We start from the raw sequence: 13,909 nt of genomic DNA on the forward strand, positions 1-13,909 counted from the left end.
CCTTAATAGCCTAAGGCTATTACATAACGTTTTTAGAAAAAACGCTTCAGACAAAAGTTATAAGGTTTCAAAGAAGCTGTTTACTGATATTCAATTTTTTTTCTTCATTAGTTTCTTTGTTTCGGTTATGTCAAGCAATTAGCTTTTGATTCCATCATGACAATGCATCTATTTGCATTTCTTTAATTGCAGACGCAAAATTCTATAAATTGGTTCCGTAATTGTATTTCACCAAATTTGATAATCGAAATGCTTCTGCCAATAAATTAAAAACTCAACCCACGACGACACGCCTCTAACACTTATCTATAACTAGTCAAAGTACAATTTACGGCTGTGGCATTTTGTTATAGCTAGCCAGCTCACAATTAATGCCACTGGCAGCAAATTAAAAATAGTCAGCCCACGATGAACGCCTCTGACATTGGATCATAATTAGGCAAAGCGCAATTTATTGTTATAACATTTAATCATATCACCTATATGATAAATAAAAGTGATATTTTCACGAATGACATAAAGATGCTAACCTTTCTGACTTTATAGGGTGCCTTCCAACAAGAAACACATCACAATAACAAATTTTGGCCTTCTAGAGTTCCTTCCAACAAGAGACACAGATACATCATTACAATCTTGTTCGCTAATATAAGGAGATATTGTACTGTATTGTACTTAGTGAATCGCTTGTTAGAAAGCACCCATAACCTTCTCTTATCAAAGACAGATAATATTCTGCTACTAGATTTTTTCTATTTTGTGGACACAAAACACTATATAAATACATATATATATAAATAAATAAAAAAAATATATATATATATCCGCACACACACACATACACACACACGCACACACACACACACACACACACACACACACACACACACACACATACACACACATGGTTGTGTGTAGAACATTACTACACTACACTGAATTGACAGTACTGTTGCGCGGCAACGATACTGTGAACGCGGATCATACTGGTTACAGCTGATTGCGTATAACGCCGTTGTTTTCTACACATACAGCGCAAAACTATATATGTATATATACACATACATACAAAAAAATTTTATTTTTCACTCTAAGAAAAAAGATACATAATTAATATCATGGTCACATTATTTTCTCCTTAGCGACTAATTAAGAAAAGGCGTTCACCGTATCTAAATCCACGGTATTGTAAAAAAACTCTCTATTATCATTGAAGTTCTATTATTGATACGTCATTTAAATGTATTCTCCAGATTTATTCCACTAAAAAAAAATACAAATAGTTGACCAGATATATGACGCGGTAGAGTAAAATTTTATATTACATTCTGTGGCATAAAAATGTGATCAGTAGCTCTTTGAAATTGAATGTATCATAAAAATAATAAAATAATATTTTAAAAGTACATTACATTTAGTAAAATGCATTATGTTATTAATATGATGTTCAATCACCATTATTAAGAAAATACAATATTATGTAGGAAGGAAAATATTTTCATGACAATTTGCTGGAAGGGTCGCAGCATGTTTCTTATACTATGATGCTCTTGAGATACACGCGTGAGCGGTTCGGCCGTCAAACGTCGAGCGGTTGTAAAGGAAAAGTAGGCAGCATTTCAGAAATCGGCCCGAAATGTGCAACTAATTTCGAGCACATTGAAGTACACGTATATAATTTCTGAAATTTTATAAAAAGTATATTTAGAGTAATATGTTTATTAATAACGTTATTTATTAAATAAAAATTATGAAAAAAGGAAAAATAATCGAACATAACATCTTCAATATTCTGATCTTGCATCCAACGCGCGAGACCACGCTGAGTTTTTGCAGATCACCTCGACGAACGTGGTACATAGTGCATCGGTGCACGGAAAGTCGTAAACTGTTGTATATCTCATCAATGTTTACGTTTTCAAATAATTTTTGCTATTATACGTTAATGAGAAAGATATATGATTAATATAATTTAATAAAAAAAAAATGAAAGAATTTTAATTCACAAATACGGTTGCCAGTTCTCCGTTTTTTTTTTTGCCAGACTTCAGTTACTTGGATTAATATTTAATACTCCAGCAGACGACAAAAATTGGAGATTTTCATATCTGCTGGAGTATTGAATATTAGTCCAAGAAACCGAAGTCTGTCAAAAAAAAAACGGAGAACTGGCAACGGTGTTTATGATTTAAAATTCTTTCAATTTCTGTTGTTTCGATAGAGCGAGACAGAAAAAAAACAAAAACGGATAGAAGCTCTGATTGTAATCGGTGAGTCTCTGCGCGGACATGCCGAACTGGGCTCGTCTTGGAAAACAATGAGTCTTTCTCTGTCCTTCTCTCTGTGATCGCTTGTTTCTAGCGACCGAAAATATTTTCTCGGCGATCTCGGCCGCTTGGCGTGTATCATAAGGGAGAAAGAGACATTCTAGATAATACATAATTTTTATTAAATTATATTAATCCTTTGCCCTACGATTTAAGTTTCGATGGCGCGTGCCATAATTAACAGCCTGGAACGTGTTGTTTATGTTTGGCCACGACTCTCATCAATGATACTTATGTTTGGCCCGATTTCTTTACCACGAGTCTCACATGATATTGTAAGTGAAAGGGTTAATCATATATCTTTCTCATTAATATATAATAGCAAAAATGATTTCAAATCATTTTTGCTAGTGATAGTTTGACGAGATATAGTTTACGATTTTCCGTGTACTTTATGTATTTATAGAGGCATTCATAGAGGTGATCCGCAAAAACTCAGTGTTATCTTGGGCATTAGGTGCAAGATTAGAATGTTGAGAATCCTATGTTCGATCCTGTTTTTTTCTTTTTTGTATAATCTTTTTAAAAAATAAATAACGTTATTAATGAACATATTACTTCAAATATATTTTTATAAAATTATAGAAATTATATGTGTACTTCAGTGTGCTCGGAACTAGTTACATTTCGAATCAATTTCTGAAATGCTGCCTATTTTTCCTTTATAACCGCTCAACAGTCGATGGCTGAACCGCTGGATCGCGCGCGGATGTGCATCTCAGGAGCGACACAGTATAAGAAATATGCTGCTATCATATCTTCTAACATGAAAATTAACATAATAACATTTTAGCATAAAAATTATCATGAAAATATTTTCCTTCCTACATAATTGTTATTTTCTTAATAATAGTGATTGAACATCATATTAATAAGTAAATACATTTTACTGAATATTATATATTTTTAAAATATTACTTTATTATTTTTATGATACATTCGGTTTTCTTTCAAAGAGCTACTGATCACGCTTATGTGCCACAAAATGTAATATATTTTAATATAGAATACTGATAATATCAATTTCAAGGCTAAAGAATAAGAGTCGATACAGAACGAGATGCGTAATTTTAAATGGAATGAGTTAACTCCAATAATTCCGCGATGTCTTCTTTATTCAACATGTGAATAAAGAAGACATCACATAAGACTAAGGAAAGTAAAAGATTGAAAATTTGCTAGAAGGTAGCAACATATTTCTTAGTGCAGCGATCCGGTGCGACTCAGCCATCGAGCATTGAGCGGCGGCGGCGGAGGGAAAGAAAGCGACCCAAAATTTAACATGTACTCCAATAACTATAGGGAGAATACTGAATCACTTCAATAGATAAATAAAAAATTATTTGTATATTGCATATAAAGGCACATATAAAGGCTTTTTGATTTGTTAATTCTAAAATTATATTGACATTATCCTTATAATTATATTAATCATCGCACTTTTGCGATTTGATTGATTATCAGAATTTTCATTCGGATGATAGTTATAAAAAAAACATTTCACAGAAAGTACTGATCGAAATCAACGTAACATTATTACAGAAACATAACTTCTTTTCGAATTTTTTCTAAAGGTAAACAGATCTTACATATATTTTTACATATAAAAATACTGATTTTCTATCTATTCGACGCATACTACGTCGAATTATTTCTTGCTACAATTGTCAGTTTAAAACTTTTAGAAATACACATATAATTTCAATAATTAAATAAAAATATATTTAGCCTGTAATATGTGTTTATTAACAATGTCACTTATTAAAAAAAAAATTATGAAAAAAGAAAAAAGGAATTGATCATTTCTAACATTCAGATCTCGTATCATACGCGTGAGACCACGCCGAGGTCATGCAAATCACTTCTATGAACATTGTATATAACGCTCATGGAAAATCATGGAAATATCAATATCTCGTTAAATTATTGTGTTTTGAAATTATTTTTGCTATTATACATAAATATAGGGAGGGATATAGGATTAGCATAATTTATTAAAACTTATACGTTGTCAATAATGTTCCTTCTCCTCTTAATTATACATGTTGAGCGGCTGAAATTTTCCAGAAAGCATTTTCGGTCGCTAGAAACAAGCAACCGTTGAGAGATGGGGGGGAGAGGAGAGGAAAGGAGAGGAGAGGAGAGGAGAGGAGAGGAGAGGAGAGGAGAGAGAGAGGAGAGGAGAGAGAGGAGAGAGAGAGAGAGAGAGACTCTGAAGGATAGACTCGCTGTTTCGTTCGACAAGCCCAGCTCGGCGTGCGGAGTCTCACCGATTACAATCGGAGTTTCTATCCTTTTTTGTTTTTGTTCTGTCTCACTCTGTCGTACTTCTGTTTCAATAATTCGTTCTGCAATTCAAGAATGTGATTTCTACTGATTTTGGCATCATCATCGATGCAGCAAGGATGCACGATTCCTTCTCTAAACAACGATCCTGTTATATTAGGTGTTGGAATTAATTTGTAGCGTTTTTAATGAAAGAATGTTATTTATTTCACATGAGCATTAAAAAATATATTAATGAAAGTACTTCCCATCACTTGTAAAACGCTACGAATTAATTCCAACATCTAATATATTTCTATATATACAAAAATATATTATTATGGCGTTTCCAGCTGATAATATATTGCTGGTTTATTTACAATGGTTCAATCCATTTCTATAGTTGAATAGCGGTAATACTACTTCGTTTGCGCGCGACCGATAGGAAGAATGGCGCTTCTTATTAAGTCGACATTTCGACATCCAAGTCGAGTAAAAAATGTGCTGTATACAATAATTTCAGACCTTGCATAAGTAGCTGGCGATTTACAGAAAACCTCAAAGAACAATACTATGCTTGCAGAAACGAGTTACGAACTTTAGTATAAGAGCAAAGAGTATTCGAAAATTTCATTTATATGTTACGAGAGTGCCGCTTGTCGTTCCGACATCCAAGCAGAATCTCAACCGAAACACATATCGCGTTCCGAACCTTGATATATGCATGTGTAAATAATTCAATAAATAAAGTTTAGACATGTGTTGTATATATGTACATACACACACACACACACACACACATATACGCACACGCGTGTGTATGTATGCTATTATATATACATATATATATATATATATATATATATATATATATATACATACATATATATATATGTTATTTTATATATATGCAATAATTTACTGAATAAAATGTATGTAAAAGACAGAACAGTGTAATTAAAATAATTATCTTCATTTGTATTTATATGTAAATAATATGATATGTTTCTTGTTTAGGACAAAATTATTTCAACAAAATTGAAATAACTAATATCATATTTATTTTATTATTATTTTTCCTCTCAAAAGAAAAAACTTTGACCAGGGCACGTTTATTGATATGGGCCTGAGGTCGTAATTTAGATCATTTCTATGGTCCAGCGACGCACTTTTCATGACGCCGCTGTCGGAATATCGCGGAATTAAAATACTGCTTAGTTTCATGGCTTCATATTAATTTCACTCGTAATATACAAACGAAATTTTCGGATACTCTTTCCTCTTATACTAAAACTCCTACCGCGTTTCTAAAAGCATAGGATTGTTCGTTTAGGTTTTCCGCAATTCGCCAGTTACTTTTTATGAACGTGCAAGATCTGAAACTCTTATATGCAGCACATATTGTGATGTGTTGACTACAGGAGCCGTTAACAAAACTGTAAGTCTTTAATTTTCTTTCGTTTTTCGTATTTAAATGTAGCTGTCGAATTGCGTTGTTGTCGATTCTTTAATTGTGGAGAAGGATTTTTCAATCCATAAACACAGTTACGAGAAAAGAGTCTTTAATAATTAATTATAAAACAGGACACTCCAGCATCCTTTTAATCTGTACATGATGGAAAAGTCACTACAGACGCTGAAATAGTGTCATATTTTGAGACAAAAAAATACGATGTAATAATTATAATTTTGCTCAATAAAAAGCGGTAAACAATATGATTAAAAAGGCATCACGAGCGCAAGATGTTAGTAGTTAAATTTTATATTTTAATAGATTACAATAAAATAAAAAAAAATACAATAAAATATATTTGTTTTGTATGCCTTTTTAATCATATTGTTTTAAGTTTAACCACGTTTTGACTTCTATTGTTTTTAAAAAGCCGTAAGAAAATGGACTCCTATTCTCTAAAGATTAAAAAAGTGTTAAGAAATTAATTATCTTTTCAAAGAAATACTTACTACGAAGAAATAAAAAAAAATCAGAGAGAAAGAGAGGAAAAGTAGGCGTAGTAAGATATATTATACTCTTTCTTTTATTTAATTTCCTGCGCTACTCGAGAATTATCTTATTAATTGACAAATGTATGTATTTGATAACAATGTATGTATTTGATAATAAAGTCGTGGCGTCACTCTGCATGGGGTTTTAATTAAACTACGCACAAGAGTAAAAATTCTTTAGGCATAATGGAACGTACTCAACAAAGATTGCATACGAGTTTTCGTAAAATTAGGTTGTATTCAGATTGGATAGATATTATGTAATAAGTTTAAAAATTTACATTTTTATAAAGCTAAATTGAATTTTAAAGTTCTTTAAGAACCATCATGAAAATCATAGAATAAAATTTCCAAATCGTTTGCAAAAATGCATTTAGAGAGAAAAAAGACAATAGTTATAAATTCTAAAACGATATTCGCTTAAATGTATGCAAAGACTGATCTGTTATAATGTCATATAATTCTGTCAAAGTTAGCAACGCGCGTTAACGTAATTCAGATAACGTGCGTGCATTGCAATGGATCAAATGTCCGCGTTTGCGTTCAAGTTTACCTACAAAACAGAAACTTTGTGACATATTTGAAGAGCATTACGGACTTTAACGTGCATTGTCCTAAATCTTAAGATACATCGGTCTAATTTATTATATTTTATGCGATTTAAGGAATGTGGACTCCGCGTTATTTGTGATCGCTCGGTTGAACTTGTGACTTGGCAATCATTCGTGAGAAATTTTTTCAGACGCTGGTATCTTCTGGCTTTATCTAAAAACCTCATACAGAATTAACTATCTATTGCATCTCGCTCTTATATAACGAATCCATATAGTGATCATCGCTAGTGTTTTAACAACTGTTTTCCTTCCTATTTGATATTTAACATTGATCACACTTATAATCTTTGCTTATAATGAACTGCATGGAATATTATGTTGAACATTATGTTGATGATTGTTACATAGAATAAGTGGATGTGTAGAATTATGGAAGTAATATTTATATTATAAAATGAGGATTTAATATGATTAAAGATAATGTTTCAAGGAAATTGCGAAAAGAGAAAACCAAGAAATTAAAAAAAGAGTCACAAGGATCAAAATATGAATTTAGGTACAGCGACAAATATAGGAAAACTTGTTAAGAAAAATATCTTTTGTCGTGTTAAGACAGCACGATTATAAGGAAAAAACTAAAGCTTTTATATTCAAAAATTGTATTTAACGTAAATTAGTTTAAAGAGTAAAATAAAAAAGGATATAATATGTAAGAAAAGAAATATAAATTTAGATTTAAGTTTATAAATAATAATAACATACTTAAAGTAGATTTTTAATTAACCATTAGACAAGAGATATGAATGGATATATGAAATTAAGTAAAACTGTAAAAGTTTCTTCTTGACTTGTAAACTGAAACAATAATTTTTTTTTGTATAGAAAATTTTCGCATAGAAAATATATTCCAGAATTGAAATGCGCATCTTTATTTGTCAACGCGCAATTATCAGGTAAGCCCAATACTGCTCGTGATATGAACGCACAATTATTATTTTCACAAAGAGAAGCAACATCCAGCTTCATTAGCTTGATCGACCAAACTGTGCGACATCAAACGCGATAACAGGCACTCCTTGCTTATTCCGCGCGTACATCACGTGTCGAGTATCGAGATGGCAGGCACCATGCAAATATCGTGATGGTAAATCGGTTAACACGTCTATAAACCCGAGAGTTCTTGGCGACACAACGAACGAGCTCTGGTGGGATAATACCGCGGATTATATCTTCACTCACACTTCTCGGATGAATGTAGATAATTCGAAATACGATTCTTGACATTTTTATTTATCAAACAGCTGAATGGATTTTTTTTGCTTCATCTACACGTCTGCTCGGCGTTGTCATAACTGTCGGCGACGAAGCGATGTAGGATGTAACTTCGCAGATAAGCTTAAGTGTAATCGTCTCTCTCTCTCTCTCTCTCTCTCTCTCTCTCTCTCTCTATCTATCTATCTATCTATCTATCTATCTATCTGTCTATTTATCTATTTCTCTCGCTCACTTTCTGCTCGACGTCGAAACTGTCGTACTCGATTATTTGTCGCCTAATCCTTCAACCGTGACGTCTTACACACGTCGACGATTTTGAGGATTCCACACCAGCTTCGCTATTAATGCCGAATTAATCTTTTATACTATAGAGATGCAAGTCTTCTCTCTCATTGCATATAACGTTGTTAATACGCGCAAAGCTGATACATTGCACTCATCATTGCACATTTAGTATTAAGTGGTCAAGTCCGCTTGGATTTCATTTGTCTATCATAAAAAATACATTTGTAAAGTGGAAAAAATTAGCATTTAGTAAAATAAGAAAGATTATAAGAAGTAAATGCACACAGAAAAAAATTTAATAAATCTTAATATATTTTTTTGAATAGTATTAAATAACGATTTACTTACAGTAAAATACTTACTTGATTAAAAAATAATAGTTAAATCGAATTAATGGTTTTTTTATCAAATAAATATATATTTACATTTAGTAAATATTTACTTAGAATTTATTTATTCAAATAAATATTTATTAAAATTTAGTATTTTTTAAGTACACGTATATGATTTTCCTGATTTTTTCGATGCTTTAATTAATAAATTTTTTTGTTAAAATTTATTATAACATTTAATTAGAAAAGTACTTACGCAGAGAAAATATTAAGCCAAGATTAATACGTTCATAGTTTCACCGAGAATTTGCGAATTGTATCAGTAAAACATAAAAATCGAAGACGTACTGAATGTGAATAGTAACTACCACAGCAAAACCGGGTCAATTCTCTTACGCCCTCGAAAATTCTCTTTTTTTTTTAGTTTTGCCTTCTCGGTGTAACGGCCGAACTTCCGGTTTTGCGATACTCATTCCGGATACGTACTGAAAATGAGTGGCTCGTCAAACCGCCACTTGAAAGCTCTAAGTGAGAATATCAAAGTCTGTTTTTATCTACGTAAAGTTTATTTATTTTTCCGTTTTTGCTTAGCTACAGAATTTCATTCACATACTCTATCAAAAAAACTTTTTTTATTAGGCCAGACGAGATGGATACGTGCATAATTGCTACAAGGTACTTTTCATCAAGCCAATAACTACTTCGTTCCGGGAAAAGTCGTTTGATGGATACGGTAAGAAATTTTTTTTGCAAAATAATGTTCCTATATATTCAATTATGTAATGTAAGCGTTATTGGTCGAACGGAATCAATATATTGTTTCGATTCTCTGTTGCCATCCGATCTTGTAGTCATTTGTCAACGTATTTAAAATGATGGAGCATCTACGATTCTGCCAATGAGTGTGATTCATTACTTATTATATACTGAAGATAATCCGAACAGGAGTCGAATCATCTAAATAAACTCGGTCAGAAATCAAATATTGAGTTAATTACCACCACCATTAAGGGGATTCTAAAGTCATTTATATTATCGACTAATCATAATATAAAGATTATGCATTTCGCGGGTTTCTCCGTGTCCAGATCCATTCTTGAAATGCCATCAAACGTTGGCGAAGAAACCCGCGAAACGTATAATCTTTATATAGAAAACATCCGTGGAAGCCTCAAGAATATTGACTAATCATAATTTTTATTTAACAATTTTTTTTCTCTTACAGATTCGAAAATTCTTTTCTAAAATTAAGATATACGCATTAATACGTATCTGTGAGGTGGAATTTATGTCGAGAACGACAAAAAATTTTTTTTAAGATTTTTAATTTTGAAATTTTTTTTACAAAAAATACGACTTTAATTGTGAAAAATCTTTTTTGTTAGACCTTCGATCACAATTTCGCAAACTCAGGATTGTTTGTGCATGTCATACGCTTCCGGAGAAGGTATCATTTACAGGGTGGGCCATCTATTGGTACGTTTTTGAATTTCGTCGTATGGCAACACCGAACGAGCTACAGACCCGAAATTTTGACAGTTTATTAGTCATACCGTCCGCGGCACGAAACAACATGTTTTCTCTTGAAGAGCGTTTTGAAATTTTAAAAACTTATTTTCAAAGTCAGTGCTGTGTCGCCGAAACTGTACGAATTTTGAAAAGAAATATGGGTCGTGATAGAGCACCCACCGAAGGAGCTATACGCAAATTGGTGAGGAAAGTTCGTGAGAAAGGGATGTTAGTGGATGACAGAAGTGGTCCTAGAGCTCGGACAGTGCGCACACCCGAGAATATTGAGGCTGTGGCCCAAAGTGTGAGACAGAATCCGACGACTTCAACTCGACGCCGATCGCAGCAACTGAGCATTAGTCGCACCAGCCTGAGGAGAATACTGCACAAAGACCTCGGATTATTCGCCTACAAGATCCAGATGACTCAGGAGTTGAAAGCAAATGACCATCCGCTTCGATATCAGTTTGCTGTGTGGGCTATAGACCAGCTCAATAATGACGTCGATTTTGGTCGAAAAATCATCTTTTCGGACGAAGCTCATTTCCATCTCGGCGGATATGTGAACAAGCAAAATTGCCGGATTTGGGGCTCGGAACAGCCACACACAATCGTAGAGAGACCAATGCATCCTCCAAAAGTCACAGTTTGGTGTGGATTTTGGAGTGGTGGCATAATTGGCCCATTTTTCTTCGAAAATGATGCTGGAAACGCCGTTACCGTCAATGGCGAACGCTACAGAGCCATGTTGACCAACTTTTTATGGCCTCAAATCGACACTATGAATGTGGACGACCTTTGGTTTCAACAAGATGGCGCCACATGCCATACAAGCCGACTTACCATCGACCTTCTGCGCACCAAGTTCAATAACCGCATAATCAGCCGTTCAGGAGATGTCAATTGGCCTGCGCATAGCTGCGATTTGACACCGCTGGACTTTTTCCTGTGGGGTGCCGTTAAAGACCGATGTTATGCGGATAATCCAGAGACAATTCCAGCTTTGAAAAACAATATTACGACTATTTTGAGTGAAATTGGCGCCGAGGTAGTCCAAAATGTCATTAATAATTGGGGTGACCGAATGGCATACTGTAAGGCCAGTAGAGGGAGCCACATGAACGAAATCGTTTTTCATTCTTGACGCGGATACTTTTAGCTTCACAACAAAAAAAAAATTAATAAAAAATATCAATGTATGCTCATTTGATCGCATTTTTAAAAACGTACCAATAGATGGCCCACCCTGTAGTATGTATGATCTACAGAATTTCTGTACTAAGGCAATTACAACCTGAAGTGACAGCTGTGAAAGCTGAAATAAAATGAACTTTTAATTTTTTCCCCGATTTTCTTGTCAAATTTAGTATGGCCTGTGTTTTTTTGTGTATATTTTTATTAATATATAAAAGGATTTGGTGATTTATTAAGCCAATTCGGAGAAATTGGCGATCTGCAATTGTCGATAATTATCTGTTAGTTTAGGGTCCCTTTAACCGCGTTAAAATTTTTACTAGCCCTTACTTATATCAATATATTGACAATTTCGAGAGTTTTTACACTTAAGGGGAAAACTAAAGCGAAGCTCGAACTCCGACAAAGTCACCAGAGGTCGTGCCACGCGCCTCGCATCGACATGTTTTTATATACTATCACATCAATATCTCACGCAACCTATGATACATGCAGTCGCACATTCGTGTCAATTTTCATATATATAACAAATTTGTCGCGATAAAACGTCTAATTCTAATTCTAAGAACTCAACGTTATTTGTTCTTGTAAACGTGTGTTTGTGGATTACTATTTCGAAAATACAGGTTGCAAAACTTTCGTATCAAACAAATATTGTCACGATTTGATAACTTGAGATGCTTGATAGCTTGATGTTACACTAAGAAAATAGTAAAAAATATATCAATTTCGAAATTTTTGTCGTTCTCGGTATAAACTCCACCTCACAAATACATTCGTGTTTGTGAAATCGATTCGACATCGATTTCATTGTTATTTCTCACTGGGTAATGCGTATACTCCCTTAAGAGGATCTTAAAGCCTTCTGTATTATTAAAGCGTCTCAAGCTGTCAAGTTGTGACAACATTTGTTTGATACGAAAATTTTGCAATCTGTACTTACGAAATAGTAATCCACAAATACATTTACAACATAGAACAAATAACGTTGAGTTCTTAGAATTAGATTTAAGCCTGTGGCACGTGATGCTGTCAGTGCCAGCATTGCAATCAATACGGTGGCAAGATTCTAATCCAGCTAGCAATCCAGCAGGAAAACAAGCATCGTGTGCCGCAGGCTTTAGGCGCTTTATCGCGACAAATTTGTTATACAAAAATTGACACAAACGTGTGACTGCGTGTATCATAGATTGCATGAGATAACGCTGTGATAATATATAAAGATATATCGATACGCTGAAAAAACTCCTGATGACTTCGTCAAAATTCGTGCTTTGCTTTAGAATCTACGGTAATCTGTTTAGGACTCGGAGGGAATATATCATATACCTTAAAGGTCAGAAATGTTGATATATCCCCTCCGAGTCCTAAACAGATTACCGTAGAAGTTAAAGAAGACTGGGTCAGGACATTTGGGATTAGATCCTAATCCTGAACTTTTCGCAGCCTCAATCAAAATTTGTTCAACCGATAATATATAAAGATTTTCCTGCGTTGTTTACGTACTTGGAAATCCTTTGACCGATTAGAAATTAACTTATTCTAAATTGAATTTACTCGCTTTTATCTATTCTTTACTTATACTATTTATAGCATATCCCTCCTGACATCGATATTTCTTCTCACGTTGAGAGAAACGCTAAGAAAGTTTAGACGTACTTTCTTAGAGCGTTAGCATTCTCGTTTTTACGGGAACTTCTCTTGAAGATTTAATCGCGTGATTAGTTTCGCAAGACGGTTGCGATGCTTCAAAGTTTTCAGGTAAGTGCGAATTGTACAAAACGCACATACATATTGTTATGTTTTGTAGATATCGATTCGTAAGTTCGATGTGCGCCGTGATCCGAAGAAACTCTTTCAATCGAGATCACGGATTGCTTTCGAGAGGCGAAAATAAATATCCAGAGTTCTATATTTGTTAACCGGACGTTCTCTGGCAGTTGGGCATAAAGATTTCCTTCCGAATGAGATAAGAGGTTCTGAGAGCTAATTAAAGTTTTCGGGCGAATGTAGACCACCTAGTGAAGAAAGTTTCCGACGGAGTAAAAACTTGGATCACTATCGGGGCAGGCTTCAACTTTGAGGTATGACAGGCCAGATATCCATCATTGTAAGTCATAAACCCCAATCGACATTATCCCACCTATCGACAATGTTTTATTAT

Source organism: Acromyrmex echinatior, chromosome 19 (assembly GCF_024713525.1).
Source record: "Acromyrmex echinatior isolate Ae372 chromosome 19, ASM2471352v2, whole genome shotgun sequence".
Taxonomy (NCBI): Eukaryota; Metazoa; Arthropoda; class Insecta; order Hymenoptera; family Formicidae; genus Acromyrmex; species Acromyrmex echinatior.